A 22,091-nucleotide genomic window follows, 5' to 3' on the forward strand; every position below is an offset into this window, starting at 1 on the left:
ATAGCTAAGGCGAGACATAGCAAAACAGACTAAGACAAAGAACAGCAGAAGGACTACAAGGCAAAGCAATGCAAAGACAAACATGGCACGAGAGACAACACAAGACATGGCACAAGACAAGAGGCGGAATACGAGCACGGAGCGTGTGCAGAGACGCACTACAGAGCAAAGTGCAAGGGCACAGAATAGAGGGAGCAACCCCACAGACCCAGAGCCTTGCAGGGAAGCAACACAATAATCAGGCCCTGAGCATAGGAAGAGGCGGCCTGATATAGGGCATAGCACCTCCTCCTCCAGGTCAGGACCAGGGGAGCACTTCCGGGATTCTAGACATGACGAGATGATAGCAGAACCAGACAGTGCAGGATCTTAGGAAACGTCACATGATCAGGGTTTCAGACATGACGAGATGATCACCGAACCAACCAGTGCAGGATCCTAGGAAGAACACATGATCCGGGAATCTAGACATGACGAGATGATTGCAGAACCAGACAGTGCAGGATCTTAAGAAATGTCACATGATCAAGGACTCCAGACATGACGAGAAGATCACAGAAGGCAGAGCAGAAACGCAGGCATCCTGTAGCTCAGACATGAGGTGAGTGTGCACACAGCTCTAAGGGACATGCAGGACAGCAGACAAAGCATGCGCATGCACATTGCTCCAGGAGTTCTTGAGACAAACAGACATGGCAGACATGGCGGACGTGACAGTTACTCCATCTCAGGACTCCAACAGGGCATGTTGTGCCCCAACTCCTCCTGGGCGCTGGGGCGCCCGAAGACTACTCCAAATTTTCTGCAGCTGGGCCCAGCGGCTGCTACGCCAAGGCAGCCTCATCAAAGACTCCACAGCAGCCTCATCAAAGACGCCAAAGCAGGTTCATCAACAACGCAGCTTCCACAGAGGCGCCGATGGATGTCAGGACGGATAAGTGACAATATAGAGTATGAGGACCCGTAGACGGCCATACCATGGGCCCATAGTAACCAGCCTCAGCCGGGTTAGCCTTGTTCTTTCCAAATAGTGTTTGGTTGCACTGAGTCCCTGCGAGGACAACTGTTGTTTCCCCTTTTTGGTTGCTTAGTATAGCCCTAGCGGCTTTAAATTATAAAAAGTTTGCTTTTCAAAATTCAACCAGTCTCGCTTCTCGTCACTGCATCCTGTGAACCTGCTGTTACCTTCAAGGTCACCACAGTTTGCGGTGACATCTCCTGTGTACGGCGCCCTCTTCAGGACACAACAGATTGCGGGGACATCTCCTGTGTACGGCGTCCTCTTCAGGTCACCACAGATTGAGGGACATCTCTTGTGTACAGCGTCCTCTTCAGGACACCACAGATTGCGGGGACATCTCCTGTGTACAGCGCCCTCTTCAGGACACCACAGTACGGCGTCCTCTTCAGGACACCACAGTACGGCGTCCTCTTCAGGACACCACAGATTGTGGGGACATCTCCTGTGTACGGCGTCCTCTTCAGGACACCACAGATTGCGGGGACATCTCCTGTGTACGGCGCCCTCTTCAGGACACCACAGATTGCGGGGACATCTCCTGTGTACGGCGCCCTCTTCAGGACACCACAGATTGCGGGGACATCTCCTGTGTACGGCGCCCTCTTCAGGACACCACAGATTGCGGGGACATCTCCTGTGTACGGCGCCCTCTTCAGGACACCACAGATTGCGGGGACATCTCCTGTGTACGGCGTCCTCTTCAGGTCACTACAGATTACGGGGACATCTCCTGTGTACGGCGCCCTCTTCAGGACACCACAGATTGCGGGGACATCTCCTGTGTACGGCGCCCTCTTCAGGACACCACAGATTGCGGGGACATCTCCTGTGTACGGTGCCCTCTTCAGGACACCACAGATTGCGGGGACATCTCCTGTGTACGGCGCCCTCTTCAGGACACCACAGATTGCGGGGACATCTCCTGTGTACGGCGTCCTCTTCAGGTCACTACAGATTACAGGGACATCTCCTGTGTACGGTGCCCTCTTCAGGACACCACAGATTGCGGGGACATCTCCTGTGTACGGCGCCCTCTTCAGGACACCACAGATTGCGGGGACATCTCCTGTGTACGGTGCCCTCTTCAGGACACCACAGATTGCGGGGACATCTCCTGTGTACGGCGTCCTCTTCAGGTCACCACAGATTACGGGGACATCTCCTGTGTACGGCGTCCTCTTCAGGTCACCACAGATTGCGGGGACATCTCCTGTGTACGGCGTCCTCTTCAGGACACCACAGATTGCGGGGACATCTCCTGTGTACGGCGTCCTCTTCAGGACACCACAGTACGGCGTCCTCTTCAGGTCATCACAGATTGCGGGGACATCTCCTGTGTACGGCGTCCTCTTCAGGACACCACAGATTGCGGGGACATCTCCTGTGTACGGCGCCCTCTTCAGGACACCACAGATTGCGGGGACATGTCCTGTGTACGGCGCCCTCTTCAGGACACCACAGATTGCGGGGACATCTCCTGTGTATGGCGCCCTCTTCAGGACACCACAGATTGCGGGGACATCTCCTGTGTACTGCGTCCTCTTCAGGACACCACAGATTGCGGGGACATCTCCTGTGTACTGCGTCCTCTTCAGGACACCACAGATTGCGGGGACATCTCCTGTGTACGGCGCCCTCTTCAGGACACCACAGATTGTGGGGACATCTCCTGTGTACGGCGCCCTCTTCAGGTCACCACGGATTAAGGCTTTGTAGCTGATACGCGTAGGTTTGCTCTCATGATGGAGGCACTGACTATTTTTTCAATGCTGAAATAAATGTGAAGTTTTGAATCCACAATTTGTGTCATCGCTGGAGAATTTCCTTTCTTTCCTTGGACTCAGGTCTGGGTTCGGGCTGGATCATTCCAGAACTTCCATCTTCTCCTGGTGAAGCCATTCTTACAGTGATTTGGAGGATGCTTAGTTTCGTCATACTGAATGGTGAAATTAATCTTCATCGTCAGCTTTTCAGCACGGGCCTTAAAGTTTTGATGAAAAATTATTATTTGGACTGTTCACAATTCCCCTTCACCTTCACTAAAGCAGAAAAACATTCCCAGAGCACAAAGCTGCCTCCAGCATGCCTCACTGTGGGGATGGTGATCTTCTGCTAAAGTCTGTTTTGTACCTTTTCGATTTTGTAGCCAGAAAGTTCCCCGTTAGGCTCATTGGACTAAACACGTTCCCCACATACTTTCAGCAGACTTCATGAAGGTTTTGGCATAATATAGCCGGGCTTGGATGTTTTTCTTTGTGGGAAAACACTTTCACGTTGCCCCCTGACTCCACAGGCCAGACATATGAAGTATACAGGAGATTGCTGACATATGCAGGACAAGACCAGAAATGTCCAGAAATTCCTGCAGCGCCTTTAATGTTGCGCAGCAATATGCTTAATTACATATTGAAATTTATCGAATAATCAACTAACTACAGTAATGGTGCCATCGTCCTTCCAAAGGTTCAATTTGTCAGCTCATCCCTGTACCCAAATCCCCTGACCGAGGCAGAGAGGACTGAGGACGTGTCACCTGGCACCCAGGATTCTCCGCACGTGGCAACACGTCTGCTCTACAGGCCGCGGCGCAGTATTTGTACCTTGTACGGACTTTCCACCGCGCTCCAGAGCAGCAATTCCCTTCACATAAATACAGAGATGATCCAGGACTTTTATGATTTTATTTCTTATCTGCGAAGCTCCAGCTTTCTGGGAACACATTTATTGCCTCCTATCGACACAGCGATGACTTTCCAGAGCTTTGTGTTTATGAAGAGATCAGTTTTCCATTTTGCTATGATCTTTATTGGTCTCAGGTGCAGATCTCTATTTCTATGTGCTGTCATGTAGTGCAGGTTTATGGGCCGCCTGAGCTTCTGCATATGGCGGCAATGGATGATGCGCTGCAAGCCACCAGCGAGCCCTGATCATCTGATTATCTGCAGTGCAGTGACATCTTGTGGCCACCAGCGGAGCTGCAACTTTTCCATTAACCTGAGGATTAATGAATGTGGGGAGTCTGGAGGTCTCAGGAGGTGAATGACTCAGAGATTGATCAGTGGCTAAATATACACAGGAAAGCAAATAAATGGATTATAATGTTGTTCTCATTGACCTCCATTACCCAGAAGAGGTAAACAAGGACACTCCAAACTGGCAGTAAAGTCACTGCACAATTATACGAGCGGAAGGTCAATTATTCCAGCTCCTAGGGGCTGTAACCCTGTGATTGCTGATAATATACTGATATATGGGGAGAATACAGCATGGCTCCTTCATACAGGCGGGGTCTTGTCTGCCGCCCCCTGAATATCGGAGCCTTACGTTTTGACACGTATTATATTGACCCCTTCCCAGTGATTTTCCATTTTTGCACTCCTGTTTCTTCCTCTTCTTCCACAAGCCATATTTCTTCCTCAGGCTGAAGTCACACTAAACGATAAAAAAATCGGTCCAATTTTGACGGACCGAAATCGCACAAAGGTTTCTTCACCAGGGATCTGTCTGTCAGACGAATTTCATGTGATGATGCGATTTTACTCGCATCTAAGCATCCATTTGACATCCGTCTGGTGAGATTTTCTCGCAGGCTAGCAAAATGGACATATAATGGAGCCCAATGACAGGTTTTCCAACACAAACTAAAGAAACACATATATACACACACACATGTCATAGAGACACATTTATATATATATATTTCTAATTCATACAGTTCTTCATAGCAGAATAGCCGCAGAAACATTTGCCGGCTTTTGGAAAATCATTCTCCTGCCCGACATGAAATGACACATGGTTTACATATAGTTAACCATTTCATTTCATGTTTTTTTTTAGATGTCTATCACTAGTAATTAGATGAGGGTTTTGTGGGTAAAATTTTGGAGTTGTAGGGGTTAATTTAAGGGGTTAATTCGTTGTATAAAATTACGGGGACTCCCTGTAGCCTCAGTGACGTCAGCAGGAGTCCCTGCAATTTAATACAACGAATTAACCCCTTAAATTAACCCCTACAACTCCAAAATTTTACCCACAAAACCATCATCTAATTACTAGTGATAGACATCTAAAAAAAAAACATGAAATGAAATGGTTAACTATATGTAAACCATGTGTCATTTCATGTCGGGCAGGAGAATGATTTTCCAAAAGCCGGCAAATGTTTCTGCGGCTATTCTGCTATGATGAACTGTATGAACTAGAAATATATATATAAATGTGTCTCTATGACATGTATAATATATATATGTGTCTAGATCTATTCATTCGTTTCTTTATTTAACCAGTCACTGTGATTTTACTGTATTGTAAAAAGAATTGCCGGCTTTTGGTAAAGGACACCGGGTGCGATTTTATCGCAAGTCAGACGTGTGGTGCGTTTTCAATGCGATTTTTTCTCGCCCCCATAGACTTGCATTGGCGAATCCGATCTGAAAATCGGTGACAATCGTAGCATGCTGCGATTGTCTCGGTCCGAGGAATGGAACCGACAAAAAAACGCATGATGGGAGCAGCACCATAGAATAACATTGGGACGAATGCAATGCGATTTTTTATCGCATTGCATTCGTCCAATTTAATCGCCAGTGTGACTCCGGCCTCATTGTTCCATCCCCATAGCTGTACGAGGGCTTGCTTTTTGCAGGACGAGTTGTACTGAAATAAAAATAAAAAAATTTCCAAAAAATAAAAAATATTTGCGAAGCAGTTTTCAAAATCCAATGTTTTTCTCGATATCACTTTGGGGTTACAACGTTTTGATCTCCTTTTATGACAATTTAATTGCGCTGAATCAGTGGCAGAAAAAAAACAATCCTGGGATTTGATGTTTTATCTCATTACACCATTTACCATGAAATGTATGATTTCATTTCTAGAATTATTATTATTATTATTATTATTATTATTATTATTTTATTTGATAGATTGGACTTTTACTAACGCAGTGTCTTAATCACTGACAACCAAGGGGTATTACATGTCTTAATCACCACCAACCAAGGGGTATTACATGTCTCAATCACCGCCAACCAAGGGGTATTACATGTCTCAATCACCGCCAACCAAGGGGTATTACATGTCTCAATCACCGCCAACCAAGGGGTATTACATGTCTCAATCACCGCCAACCAAGGGGTATTACATGTCTCAATCACCACCAACCAAGGGGTATTACATGTCTCAATCACCACCAACCAAGGGGTATTACATGTCTTAATCACCACCAACCAAGGGGTATTACTTGTCTCAATCACCGCCAACCAAGGGGTATTACATGTCTCAATCACCACCAACCAAGTGGTATTACATGTCTCAATCACCGCCAACCAAGGGGTATTACATGTCTCAATCACTGCCAACCAAGGGGTATTACATGTCTCAATCACCACCAACCAAGGGGTATTACATGTCTCAATCACCACCAACCAAGGGGTATTACATGTCTCAATCACTGCCAACCAAGGGGTATTACATGTCTCAATCACTGCCAACCAAGGGGTATTACATGTCTCAATCACCGCCAACCAAGGGGTATTACATGTCTCAATCACCACCAACCAAGGGGTATTACATGTCTCAATCACCACCAACCAAGGGGTATTACATGTCTCAATCACCGCCAACCAAGGGGTATTACATGTCTCAATCACCACCAACCAAGGGGTATTACATGTCTCAATCACCACCAACCAAGGGGTATTACATGTCTCAATCACTGCCAACCAAGGGGTATTACATGTCTCAATCACTGCCAACCAAGGGGTATTACATGTCTCAATCACCACCAACCAAGGGGTATTACATGTCTCAATCACCACCAACCAAGGGGTATTACATGTCTCAATCACCACCAACCAAGGGGTATTACATGTCTCAATCACTGCCAACCAAGGGGTATTACATGTCTCAATCACCGCCAAATAATGGGTACATCATTCCTCAATCACAGCCAACCAAGGGATACACAATACACCTACTTACAGGCCTCGAATTAAGGCACTTTCATCAATACAAAATCCTACAAAAGATATGGAAGCATATGCCAAGTAAAATAAATATATTTTATTGAATAAAAAAAGTGATAAAAAAACCTTACATAAAATCATTTTTTAAAGGAGATACAGATGCAAGAATAAACTTACTACACAGACAACATACCAACGCCTAAATGCTCAGTGTCATAATAGGTATTCATTCAAAGCCCATAAATTGATACACGGAACCCAATCAAGGTAAATCTCTCAAGCATGAAATAACAATTTGTAACACTAGAGATCCACATATGCCAGTGTGCATTCAATAAACAACCAGTCCCATAGGGTCATATATATATCACCACTGGCATGTGGTGGTTCCACATTGAACAACAATATTTTTTGAGTGCACCATAGACAGTCTAGCAGCAAAATATGCATATATTCAAATATACTGTATATATAGCTAAGCATAATCAGTAGCCACAGCTTTTCATTTTAGCCAGCATATTGAATGGTATATAGCTATTTCAACTTACTCTGCTTGTCCCCTTATGCTGTGAGGCCAAGTAACTTTTTCAAAGTGGTTTATGATCCATGTTGGGCTGAACATTTGTTTATCTGCTTAATGCATTTATTGTGTCCTGCTGTGTCAACTTAGTTTGATTGCTAATGAGAGAAAAAAAAGGAAGAGATCTTAGAACTAGCCTCCTAGATATTGAGATGAAGTCTGGGGAAGCATTTACAGATCTCCTTCAAACCTCACTGAGCTCGAGCTGTTTGCCAGTGAAGAATGGGCAAGAATTTCAGTCTCTCGATGTACAAAACTGATAGGGACACACCCCAAGCGACCTGCAGCTGTAATCGCAGCAAAAGGGGGCGCAACAAAGTATTAAGTTAAAGAGGCCGAATAGTATTGCATGCCCCACTTTTCAGTTTTTGAATTTCCACAAAATAATAAAATAACCAATAAATTCGGTTCAACTTCACAATTGTGTCCCACTTGTTGTTGATTCTTCACCAAAAATTTACATTTGGTATCTTTATGTTTGAAGCATGATATGTGGGAAAAGGTTGAAGTTCCAGGGGGCTGAATACTTTCGCAAGGTACTGTATGCAGGGGTAGCATTTATGTACATTAAATCGAAGTGCATATATCAAAGTATGTGGCAGTTAAAACATGGTAGTTAGACAGGGCAGGAGACCGATAAGACAAATAAAAAAATCTATTGCCTCTACATTTGGATCACAACACATATTCACCATATGCATTTGTATAATGTATATCCTAGCTGCTGCATTCACTCACATCCATTGCCCTTGCATTAACTCTTTAAACTCCATCCATATTGGCCCCTCTGTCCTTTCCTCTGCTATGTACAGCACTCACGCTCTTTTCACATTGCTAAACAGCACAAATCCGCTCAGTCCCACCATCCAGCACAAGAGATGCTCTCACAAATCACTTAACCATCTGCTCACTCTTTCTATCCTCCTTATTCTAGTAGCAGGACATATTGCTCCAAACCCCGGCCCTCCATGTTGTAGCAAGTCAATCCTTACAACTGCTACAACTTGCAGTCTTCATTGGCCCCTATCTCCTCCCTCTCATGTCCTGATTCTGTATTGAAGCATTACAGCGAAACCCTGCAAAGTGCCCTGAATGATATTGCACCTCCTATACATAGGGCAATACGACACAGACGGCGACAACTGTGGCACACGCTGCAAACACGTTACGCTGCAAATGCATTTCCTGCAGCGGTGCTACAGGTGCACCGAACGTCTGTGGAGAAAATTCAATCTACCCGAATATTTCATCCATTAAAAGTTTATGCTTAAAACATACAACACTGCCCTTCACCTCTCCAAACAAACCTATTTCAACACTCTCATCACCTCACTATCCAATAACCCTAAACGTCTCTTTGACACTTTTCATTTCCTTCTCAACCCAAAAGTGCAGGCCGTAACCACAGATCTCCGAGCTGACGATCTGGCCAATTATTTCAAAGAAAATATTGACCACATCTGACAGGAAATTATCTCCCAAGCCCCTCATACCATGCACTGTCCTCCCTCCCCCACTGCATCTAGCTCACTCTCTGATTTTGAACGAGTAACAGAAGAAGTAATCAGGCTCCTTTCGTCTTCTCGCCCTACCACTTGCACCAGTGACCCTATTCCGTCACATCTCCTCCAGTTCCTTTCCCCTGCTGTCACCACTCACCGAACAAAAATATTCAAACTCTCTCTTCCGGTATCTTTCCCTCCTCCTTTAAGCATGCTATCATACAGCCATTACTTAAAAAACCATCCCTGGACCAAAACTGTGCCGCTAACTATAGACCTGTCTCTAATCTTCCCTTCATCTCTAAACTCCTGGAATGCCTGGTCCACTCCCGTCTTATGCGCTATCTCTCAGATAAGTCTCTTCTTGACCCTCTCCAATCCGGTTTCCACTCTTTACACTCTACTGAAACTGCCCTCACTAAAGTCTCTAATGATCTACTAACAGCTAAATCTAGTGGTCACTACTCCATGCTAATTCTCTTGGATCTCTCTGCAGCATTCAACACTGTGGATCATCAGCTCCTCCTCACTATGCTCCGCTCCATCGGCCTCAAGGACACCGTTCTCTCCTGGTTCTCCTATCTCTCTGACCGCTCCTTCACTGAATCTTTTGCTGGTTCCTCCTCCTCTCATCTTCCACTTACTGTTGGGGTTCCTCAAGGATCGGTTCTAGGCCCCCTCCTCTTTTCTTTGTACACTGCCCCTATTGGTCAAACAATCAGTAGATTTGGTTTCCAGTACCATCTCTATGCTGATGACACCCAATTATACACTTCTTCTCCCGATATCACACCTGCCTTTTTAGAAAACTGTAATCACAGTAAAAGGTGGTGCAACAAAGTATTAAGTTAAAGGGGCCGAATAATATTGCACGCCCCACTTTTCAGTTTTTGAATTTCCACAAAAAAATAAAATAACCAATAAATTTCGTTCAACTTCACAATTGTGTCCCACTTGTTGATTCTTCACCAAAAATTTACATTTGGTATATTTATGTTTGAAGCATGATATGTGGGAAAAGGTTGAAGTTCCAGGGGGCCGAATACTTTCACAAGGTACTGTATGCAGGGGTAGCATTTATGTACATTTAATCGAAGTACATATATCAAAGTATGTGGCAGTTATAACATGGTAGTTAGACAGGGCAGGAGGCCGATAAGACAAATAAAAAAATCTATTCCCTCTACATTTGGATCATAACACATATTCACCATATGCATTTGTATAATGTATATCCTACCTGCTGCATTCACTCACATCACCCTTGCATTAACTCTTTAAACTCCATATCGGCCCCTCTGTCCTTTCCTCTGCTATGTACAGCACTCACGCTCTTTTCACATTGCTAAGCAGCACAAATCCACTCAGTCCCACCATCCAACACAACAGATGCTCTCGCAAATCACTTAACCATCTGATCACTCTTTCTATCCTCCTTATTCTAGTAGCAGGACATATTTCTCCAAACCCCGGCCCTCCATGTTATAGCAAGTCAATCCTTACAACTGCTACACTCAGAAACCCCTCTAATCTTATTAATATTCCCTGCATGCCTTCTGTCTCTTTTAATTGTGTCCTTTGGAATTGTCGCTCAGTGTGTAATAAACTCTCCTTCATCCATGACTTCTTCCTTTCAAATTCTTTTAACCTTTTGGCGCTTACTGAAACCTGGATCCAGCAGTCAGACACTACCGCTGCTGCTGCTCTCTCATATGGTGGACTACACTTTTCTCATACCCCAAGATCGGACAGCAGAGCAGGTGGAGGCGTTGTTCTGCTCCTATCACCCAATTGTACTTTTCAGGTTATCCCACAAGTACCCTCACTTGTTTTCCTGTTATGAATGGGTCACCGAGGAGAAAAAAGCAAAACAAACTAAGCCACAGAAAACCAGAGTGGTTGGTAACTATGCAGATTGCAGATCCCTGATCTTACCACACAACTAGCAGTAGCTGTGGAGCGTGCCTACGATGAACCTAGACGCCTCGTCACGGCCGGAGGACTACATAAGCTTAAGGCAAGAAAAGGAAAAACTAACTGCCCCAGAGCAGACCCCAAAGGAATAGATAGCCCCCACACATGTATTGACGGTGAAACAAGATGAAGGGACAAACACAGGCAGGAAAATAGGCTGAGCAAATGATGGGGCCCAAACTAACTAGAAAGGAAAGGAAAGGGAAGTCACTGTCTGCAACCTGCAAAAAACCCTACAAAAATAATATCCAACACTTCTGATAGCAAAATTAACCCTGAAGTCACTAGACTTCTCCCACTATATCAGCACTCTGAAATATTCTGAGACAGAGCAAAAAGAGACCGAACTAGTAAGGGACAAAAAGCCAATTGGCAAAATACTGATAAATAAGAGTGGAAATTCAGCTCAGCCCCCAACCGGGGCTGGCAGACCACACAAAAAACAGAATAGACCAACAAAATCAAGTTTGAACATTAGCAGAAAAACTTAGCTTTAGATGACTGGAAGAGAGCTGAAAACCAAGAGCTGACAAGCCAGAAGGAATCACCAGCAACTGAATAGGGCGTTGGCTGTCTTAAATCCAATCTGAGAATCTTGAGATCCAATCGTCATCCTCATTCTCAGATGGCAGATCTCCTCCGATCAAACCAGCCACACCACCTCCCGTCACCACCAGAGGGAGTCCAGAAAGGGAACTCACAATTGGTGAACCAGAGAATGAACTCACAACATCTTACCTTCTTTTGAGGTCCATGCTGACAGACTCTACATCCCCTTCTTCGTGCGAGTGGCGGTGGTGTATCATCCTCCGGGCCCCTCCCATCAGTTTCTGGATCATTTTGCCACTTGGCTTCCACATTTTCTCTCCTGTGACATCTCCACCCTCATCATGCATGATTTCAACATCCCCATTGCCCTTCCCCTCTCACCATCTGCTTCTCACCTTTTATCTCTAACCTCCTCTTTCAGCCTCTCGCAGCATACTAACTCCCCCACGCATGAAGACGGAAACTCGCTCAACTTGGTCTTCTCGCGGCTTTGCTCAGTGGATGATTTCACAAACTCCACTCTCCCGCTCTCTGACCACAACCTTCTTTCATTCTCTATCAAGAATTGTCAGGCTGCTCAGGTGACCCCCACTGTCCATACTTATAGAAACATACAGGCCATTACCACCCTAAAACTTATGAAGAACTTGCAGTTTTCATTTGCCCCTATCTCCTCCCTCTCATGTCCTGATTCTGTATTGAAGCATTACAACGAAACCCTGCAAAGTGCCCTGAATGATATTGCACCTCCTATACATAGGACAATACGACACAGACGGCGACAACTGTGGCACACGCTGCAAACGCGTTACGCTGCAAACATGCTTCCTGCAGCGGTGCTCCAGGTGCGCCGAACGTCTGTGGAGAAAATTCAATCTACCCGAAGATTTCATCCATTACAAGTTTATGCTTAAAACACACAACAATGCCCTTCACCTCTCCGAACAAACCTATTTCAACACTCTCATCACCTCACTATCCAATAACCCTAAACGTCTCTTTGACACTTTTCATTCCCTACTCAACCCAAAAGTGCAGGCCGCAACCACAGATCTCCACACTGACGATCTGGCCAATTATTTCAAAGAAAAAATTGACCACATCTGACAGGAAATTATCTCCCAAGCCCCTCATACCATGCACTGTCCTCCCTCCCCCACTGCATCTAGCTCACTCTCTGATTTTGAACGAGTAACAGAAGAAGTAATCAGGCTCCTTTCGTCTTCTCGCCCTACCACTTGCACCAGTGACCCTATTCCGTCACATCTCTTCCAGTCCCTTTCCCCTGCTGTCACCACTCACCGATCAAAAATATTCAACCTCTATCTTCTGGTATCTTTCCCTCCTCATTTAAGCATGCCATCATACAGCCATTACTTAAAAAACCATCCCTCAACCAAAACTGTGCCGCTAACTATAGACCTGTCTCTAATCTTCCCTTCATCTCTAAACTCCTGGAAGACCTGGTCCACCCCCGTCTTATGCGCTATCTCTCAGATAAGTCTCTTCTCGATCCTCTCCAATCCGGTTTCCACTCTTTACACTCTACTGAAACTGCCCTCACTAAAGTCTCTAATGATCTACTAACAGCTAAATCAAATGATCACTACTCCATGCTAATTCTCTTGGACCTCTCTGCAGCATTCGACACTGTGGATCATCAGCTCCTCCTCACTATGCTCTGCTCCATCGGCCTCAAGGACACCGTTCTCTCCTGGTTCACCTCCTATCTCTCTGACCGCTCCTTTACTATATCTTTTGCCGGTTCCTCCTCCTCTCACCTTCCCCTTACTGTTGGGGTTCCTCAAGGATCAGTCCTAGGCCCCCTCCTCTTCTCTTTGTACACTGCCCCTATTGGTCAAACAATCAGTAGATTTGGTTTCCAGTACCATCTCTATGCTGATGACACCCAATTATATGCTTCTTCTCCTGATATCACGCCTGCCTTTTTAGAAAACACCAGTGATTGTCTTACCGCTCTCTCCAACATCATGTCCTCCGTCTATCTGAAACTAAACCTGTCAAAAACGGAACTCCTCGTTTCCTCCCTCTACTAATGTACCTATGCCCGACATTGCCATCTCCGTGTGTGGTTCCACCATTATTCCCCAGCAACAGGCCCGCTGTCTTGGGGTCATACTTGACTCTGAGCTTTCCTTTGCCCCCCACATCCGATCACTGGCTTGCCCTTGTTATCTGCACCTCAAAAACATTTCTAGAATTTGACCTTTTCTTACTTTCGACTCTGCAAAATCTCTGACTATTTCTCTTATTCACTCTCATCTGGACTATTGTATCTCTCTTCTAATCGGTCTCCCTCATAACAAACTCTCCCCTCTCCAATCTGTCTTGAATGCTGCATCCAGGATCATATTCCTCACTGTCATGGGGTCCTTCTCTGATACCACACAATCAACAGAGCAAGGAAAGGGTGACCAATCCCATGACCTTTACTACAGGCAAAATTAGAAGGTCCATAAACAATCCACCACACTGAGGATGCAATAGTCCAGAATAAGAATGTAGTCCAGAGGCAGGATAAAATGTCCAGGGCGTCGAGATTCCAAAACTCTAGCATCCAGAGGATAAAATGGGTCCCTCTATCTGAAGTGCAGTCTTTACACGATCTGCTCCACACAAGAACTAAAGGGGCCTTTACACATAGTGATATCGCTAGCGATATCGCTAAAGCGTCACCGATTTTGTGACGCAGCAGCGATATCGCTATGTGTGATACTTACCTCCAACTGGCTCCCCGATGTCTGTCGCTGATCGCATGATATCGTCCAGTTCCATTTCTCGTCGGGCGCTTCCTGCTGACCTTCCTGCTGGCGCCGACGAGCGACGCATGGATGCGGGCAGGAGGACGTCAGGATTGCCGCGTCTGAAAGGTAAGTAACGACCGCTGCTGCGTTGCTACATCGCTGTGAGATCTGCCTGTGTGACAGCTCACTAGCGACCATTTAGCTAATCGGGATCGCTGGTGCATCGCTAAATGTAAAGGGGCCTTAACTTGACCTGCTCCTGTCCTCCCCACCCCCTTCCTTGTGTCCAGTGGTAGTCAAACAGGTTGGGGCAGTTTCCAGGCCTCCCAAAGGAGAACCAAGGAGCCTTGGGGATTAAAGAACTACAGGGGGTCATCAAGAGACAGATACAGTCAGGCTATAGACATACAAGAAAAACACTATGAAAATAAGTGAAATAGAAATATGCACAAAATGATATCCACATAGCCTATCACACCATCACAGCCTCTCCCCCCATAATAAGTGTGTCATGATCTGAAGTGATCTGACAGTTTTAAAAGCACTGTGTGAACTTTTTTCTTTTTGGCAAGTTGCCAAGGTGACTTGACTGTCCCCGGTGGTGGTTAGTGGTATCGCACCTTAGGTTTCAGTTTAATGTGCACGTAATTAGGAATCAGGTGTGGGGCTCTATAAAGGAGTCTCAGGGTGTGTAATCATGGCTGGTGATACTGATTCATTTATTCTGAGTTTGTGAGAGCCTGGTGAAAGGATGGAGCTGAGGAGGAGTCCTGCGCAGCTTAGCCAGGGGGGACGTGTCTCAGCGATGGTGTCTGGACGAAGGGCTGGCATGGCGTGGTGGAGTCGCAGTGATGGTGTCAGCGGGAAGTGTCTGCATGGTCTGGTGGAGTGGCTACTATGGAGAGTGGCACTCACCATGTGGGACTTGGCTGCTGAGCTGGACTCAAGCATGCTTGACTTCGTGGCAGAAGCTGAACTTATCCTTGGGACTCTGTTATTAAGCTGCAGCAACTGGTGGTGGACTCGGCTCCTAGGCAGCACTATGGTGCAGGATCCTGTTATGGTGATGGATCCGGGTGGAGGAGAAGACGCACGCAGGTGGAGGGCTCTGTTGCAGGAGCGTAAGCACAGAGCATAAAGCTAAGTGGTGTCCCCCTGTATTGTCTCTTTCCCTCATGTGTGTTATTAGTGCAGAGGTGGGATTAGTTTCCGCACCGACCTATTCCCTAGTGAGGGTTTAGGGTCAGGGCGAGCTAGGGCGTTGAGGTACGCGTGCGGCGCCCGGTGTGAAACCGGCATAGGGAACGTTAGGAGTGCAGGGACACTGGCTCAGGGGAGCTCAGGAGGCCTCCAATTCCCTTTTCCCTATTGCAGGGCCCACCACTGTTTATGTTTCCCAGGTCCCCCTTATTATTTAAATTCGCCGTACTGGAGGCGGGGTTTCCAGAATGTTTATTGTATAACGTGTAATACCTAAATTCGCCAGGTGGAGGCGGTGTATCCATCTGCACGTATTATTTATTTAAATTCGCCCCACTGGAGGCGCTGTATCCAGGGTCACGTGTGTTATGGGTTCGCCTTGCGGTAACACCTGCGTCCAGACACACAGTGACCATGACAAAGTGAGCAGAGCACGCTATGAGGTCTACACAGACCTCTGGCCTGCTCACATTGCTCAACCATTTATAGTTCCTTGTACAGTGGCAGATATAATTGGAGGGGGACGGGGCGCGGGAGCAGGCCGTGGTTCATTGTCCAGAAGCCTCCTCCATTGCGGCCGGATAGTAAGGGCTTCATCGGCCAGGGCTGCAGCTCTATCCACGGTACACGGCATGCACTCCCGGACCCATTCCCATACCTCTGCAGGGCACTTGGCAAGAAATTGTTCAATATGGAACGCCTGTATAACCTCTTCCACAGTAAAGGCGTTTTCTGCTTCCAGCCATCTCCGACATGCCTGGGACATCTTATGTGCATACATCCTAAACAATCCCCCCGTGGTGCATGGGAGGTCTCGGAACTTGGCCCTATATGAGTCTGGGATGATAGCATGGTAATCTAGGATAGTCCGCTTTACAATGTTATAATCCCGATTCCGAGGTGCGTCAATGGTTCGGTAAGCCTCCGCCATGCTTCCGTTCAGGAGCCCCACTAACAAACGCATCTAGCTAGAGTGTGGCACCTCCATCACAGCACACTGCTGCTCAAAGTCCTTGAAGAACCCCTCCACATCTCCGGAAGCCTTATCAAATGGCTTAAACTCTGTCCGGGTGATCCATACAGGCTCCCGGATCGTTGGGGTTACACTCCACATTGCGTTACTCCCTCTTTCAAGCTCCATTGCTTCCTGTCTCCGCTGTGCCCGGCGGGCAGCCTCCTCCTTGTACTCCTGAGAGATGCCGGGGCCCAGAACCACCATCTCTTCTTCGTACCACACCAACCACTGGCTTTTATGGATGGGGATCCCTGTCTCCAGTGCTCGTCCTTCAGACATCTGGGAGGAGGTGGCCAGGCTAGCGCCCACCAGTAGATCGATTAAGGCCTCTTTAGTAAGTCCCTGGTAGTTCAGGCCCAGGTCTCTGGCTCTCTCCTGTAAACTGGATACAGTCCAATTTCTGTACTCACTCTGTTGGTGGTTCTCCATTGGGTCACGCTCTGTTGAACCCACTGCTGCCACCAGTTGTCATGGGGTCCTTCTCCGATACCACACAATCAACATAGCGAGGGAAGGGTGACCAATCCCAAGACCTTTATTACAGGCAAAATTAGAAGGTCCATAAACAATCCACCACATTGAGGATACAATAGTCCAGAGCAAGAATGTAATCCAGAAACAGGATAAAATGTCCAGGGAGACGAGATTCCAAAACTCTAGCATCCAGAGGATAAAATGGGTCCTTCTCTCTGAAGTGCATTCTTTACACGATCCTCTCCACACAAGAACTAACTTGACCAGCTCCTGTCCTCCCCACCCCCTTCCTTGTGTCCAGGGGTAGTCAAACAGGTTGGGGCAGTTTCCAGGCCTCCCAGAGGAGAACCAAGGAGCCTTGGAGATTAAAGAACTACAGGGGGTCATCAAGAGACAGATACAGTCAGGCTATAGACATACAAGAAAAAACTATGAAAATAAGTGAAATAGAAATATACACAAAATTATATCCACATAGCCTATCACACCATCACACTCACCAATCGTTATACCGACGCCTCTACCTTGTGCCAGTCCTTACACTGGTTACCCATCCACTCCAGAATTCAGTATAAACTTATTATCCTCACCCACAAAACTCTCCATGGCTCAGCACCACCCTACATCTCCTCCCTCGTCTCAGCCTACCACCCTACCCGCACCCTCCGTTCTGCTAATGACCTGAGGTTAACATCCTCAATAATCATAACCTCCAACTCCCGTCTCCAAGACTTTTCACATGCTGCGCCAGTTCTTTGGAATGCACTTCCCAGGTTAAAATGATTAATCCCCAATACCCACAGTTTTCAGTGTGCCCTAAAAACGCATTTGTTCAGACTGGCCTACCGCCTCAACGCATTAACCTAACTATCCCTGTGTGGCCCAGTCAAAATCTTTTACCATAACCAGGTTCCTCGCATCATGTTCTCTCCCGCTTTATGCATTTAATAGCCCTTTGTGTCTGTACTGTTACATACTTTGGCTGTTAACTGACTCATGCAGAATTACAGGAACACCCGATTCTTGCATTATGACTGGTCCATACAATAAAAGCAATTGTTACCACCCACCTTTCATGTCTCCCCTTTTCCTTATAGACTGTAAGCTTGTGAGCAGGGCCCTCATTCCTCTTGGTATCTGTTGGATGTATTTGTTTATTGTTATGCTGTAATGTCTATTGTCTGTACAAGTCCCCTCTGAAATGTAAAGTGCTGTGGAATATGTCGGCGCTATAGAAATTAAATTATTATTATTATTAGAATGCTGTAATCTAAAAGCATGCACAAATAGTTTTAGGCTAGATTAATGTCCAGAAAAAACACTAGACAGTATAGATAAAATATATTCATGCATATTGTAAGGCACAGTGGCCATTAGAGTTGAGCAAAACAGGTCGAAAAATTTCAAAAGTCGCCGACTTTTGGTAAAGTCGAGTTTCATGAAACGAAACCCGACCCTAGGGTGAGGTCGGCCACGAGCTCGGCGACTTTAGCGCCAAAGTCGCGTTTCAAAAGTTTGTTTCCGCCCTTTTTCAGCCAATCAGGATCCACGGACACTGTGGGCAACGTGATGACATAGGCAGGGGTCACCACCATCTTTGAGAAGGGCATGCAAGTGATTGACTTGCTTTGGTAGGCGTCACAGGGGGTATAAAAGGGCGTGCACGCCGACCGCCATGTTACTCATGCTGATCTCAGAATAGGGAGAGCTGCTGCTGATTCTGTAGGGAGAGCGTTAGGCAGGGAAGAAGACACCAAAAACTGCTTCTGCTGCTAGCGATTTTGCCTGTACAACACACCAGTCACTGTGTGTGCAGTGCAAGTGGAGGTTATATTTTGCTGGATCAGCTGTGTTGGTTGTTAGGCTGCCTTATAAGGCTTCCTGATAGCTGCATTTCTGTTTCCCCACTGCTCTGCAAACTGCTTTTTTAAAAGCAATCCAAATTTTTTTTTTTGTCCTGGTGAGGTACTGAGCGTGCATTTTTTCACACCATACAGCGGTGTACGCTCCTCACACAGTACCGTGTAACGGCTGTTATCACGGCCACAGTGAAGCTATCTGTGTGTGACTCTGTAAGAATAAGTCGAGGACATGTTCTGTTCTTACAGACCTCCACCTTCTAGTTTTGTCTGCTTTTCAAACAGTTAAGTATATTTGCTGTTTGATCACATTCAAAACTATAGAGAGACAGCGTGTGTCAGTCCGTATACTTAAAAAACACGGAGCTTGACAATTTTACGGACATCGGAGAGCGGTGTACGTGCACGCTCCTCTCTCAGTACCGTGTAACGGCTGTTATCACGGCCACAGTGAAGCTATCTGTGTGTCACTCTGTAAGAATAAGTCGAGGACATGTTCCGTTCTTACAGACCTCCACCTTCTAGTTTTGTCTGCTTTTCAAACAATTAAGTATATTTGCTGTTTGATCACATTCAAAACTATAGAGAGACAGCGTGTGTCAGTCCGTATACTTAAAAAACACGGAGCTTGACAATTTTACGGACACCGGACAGCGGTGTACGTGCACGCTCCTCTCTCAGTACCGTGTAACGGCTGTTATCACGGCCACAGCGAAGCTATCTGTGTGTCACTCTGTAAGAATAAGTCGAGGACATGTTCCGTTCTTAAAGACCTACACTCTAGGGAGATTCCTATTCTGCCCAATTCTATATACACCTTGTAGTTTGTCATACACTAGCCAATTTCTGTCTGTGACATAGCGGTGTGATATTCACTGGGCCTCACACAATCCAACAGTGTCCACAAGTGTGTTCAGAAATTCTACATCTCCCCTGTCCTATAGTGACATTTTTCACACCTGCGACATTGAGCCTGTGACATAGCGGTGTGATATTAACTGGGCCTCACACAGTCCAACAGTGTCCACAAGTGTGTTCAGAAATTCTACATCTCCCCTGTCCTATAGTGACATTTTTCACACCTACGACATTGAGCCTGTGACATAGCGGTGTGATATTAACTGGGCCTCACACAATCCAACAGTGTCCACAAGTGTGTTCAGAAATTCTACATCTCCCCTGTCCTATAGTGACATTTTTCACACCTGCGACATTGAGCCTGTGACATAGCGGTGTGATATTAACTGGGCCTCACACAGTCCAACAGTGTCCACAAGTGTGTTCAGAAATTCTACATCTCCCCTGTCCTATAGTGACATTTTTCACACCTACGACATTGAGCCTGTGACATAGCGGTGTGATATTAACTGGGCCTCACACAATCCAACAGTGTCCACAAGTGTGTTCAGAAATTCTACATCTCCCCTGTCCTATAGTGACATTTTTCATTTTTTGAGCCTGTGACATAGCGGTGTGATATTAACTGGGCCTCACACAACAGTGTCCAAAAGTGTGTTCAGAAATTCTACATCTCCCCTGTCCTATAGTGACATTTTTCACACCTGCGACATTGAGCCTGTGACATAGCGGTGTGATATTAACTGGGCCTCACACAACAGTGTCCACAAGTGTGTTCAGAAATTCTACATCTCCCCTGTCCTATAGTGACATTTTTCACACCTGCGCCATTGAGCCTGTGACATAGCGGTATGATATTAACTGGGCCTCACACAATCCAACAGTGTCCACAAGTGTGTTCAGAAATTCGACGTCTCCCCTGTCCTATATACACCTTGTACCTTGTTTTACATTACTATATAGTTTGTGGGATTTTGTGTACATTTTTACCAAAAATGAGGAAGGCTGGTGGAAGAGGCCGTGGAATTGGGCGGGGGTTGCCAGCTGGTAATGATGGTGTTGGTGGTGGATCTGATGGTAGTGGCAAAAGCAAAATAGGACTGAATGCAGGAGGTGTTGAGCCTGCGTCATCGTCTGGCTCCACAAGGCCTTGAAGGCTTAGTTTTCTAGGAGTTGGCAAACCGCTTTTAAAGCCAGAGCATCAGGAAAAAGTTTTGTCTTACATTGCTGACTCAGCCTCCAGCTCTATCGCCTCCTCTTCTGAAGTTGTAAAAAATAAAAGCACGGAGTCGTCATTGGAGGGTCATGTTCATGAACCACACCTTTCCTTGTGTCCTTCACCCCAACCAAGATTGAAGGATGACACAGGCCATACAACTGATTACTCCATGGAGCTGTTTTCACATACCATGCCTGGGTTATCAAGTGAAATGGTGAATTACCCAGGCAAAGATGAATCTGACATGGAGTGCACTGATGCACAGCCGCTGATGGATGATTCTGCTGGTACATTCACTCAGAGCACTACATTGTCCTCGCAGTGTACAGAGCCAGATTCTGACCCTGATGAGACTCAGGTGCCCCTTCCCGCATACTATACCACCATACACGGTGACACAGAGGAAGGTGCACATGACATTGAAGAGGAGGTGATGGATGACCCAGTTGTTGACCCAGATTGGCATCCATTGGGGGAAGAGGGTGCTGCTTCCAATAGCTCAGATGAGGAGGAGGAGCATCCACAGAAGACATCGACATCGCAAAAGCTGTTATCTGGTAGGCCCGGAGCACTCCAAAGACAGGTTCCAAAAATCAAAAGAGTTGCTGGACAGCTTGTCCAGACGGTCAAAATAGCACAGCGTGCTAGGCCGCAAAATGTCTTCCAAAGTAGGAAGAGTGCAGTGTGGCACTTTTTTGAACAAAATCCTCATGATCAGGCCAAGGTTATCTGTAAGAAGTGCGCAAAGACCTTTAGCCGAGGGAAAAATCTGAAAAATTTGAATACCAGTTGCATGCTTAGACATTTAACCAGCATGCACTTGCAAGCGTGGACACAACACCAAACCTCAAGTACCACATGTGCAACTGATCAAAACGAAGGTAGTCAGCAACGCTACATTGTTTCCCCCACTGTAAGCCCACAGGTTAGCACAGCAGCAAATGTTGAGGTGTTGTTGCAAGGCCAAAGCAGTCAGGGAATCCCACTGTTATATCAACGAAAGACTGAATCTAGGCCATCAGAAAGAGCACCAACTCCATCACCATCATCAACCCTCTCTCAGTCCGCCCTGTCCACCGCTAGTTCCACCATATGCAGCTCTCAAGTCC

General features: G+C 46.3%; 1 protein-coding gene across 1 annotated transcript in view; it reads left to right on the top strand.

The window, feature by feature from the left end:
- Positions 1–533: 533 nt before the first annotated feature.
- The window catches only part of LOC141054009 (cathelicidin-related antimicrobial peptide Bf-CRAMP-like), a 75,205-nt gene continuing 53,647 nt past the window's right edge, over positions 534–22,091 (top strand). Inside the window, exon 1 of the transcript XR_012221328.1 lies at positions 534–601. The gene's annotated coding sequence lies outside the window, so the exon portion shown is untranslated. The remainder of the gene's footprint in view (positions 602–22,091) is intronic.

Source organism: Dendrobates tinctorius, unplaced genomic scaffold (genome assembly GCF_039654945.1).
Source record: "Dendrobates tinctorius isolate UK_male_01 unplaced genomic scaffold, ASM3965494v1 ptg000173l, whole genome shotgun sequence".
NCBI classification, from domain to species: Eukaryota; Metazoa; Chordata; class Amphibia; order Anura; family Dendrobatidae; genus Dendrobates; species Dendrobates tinctorius.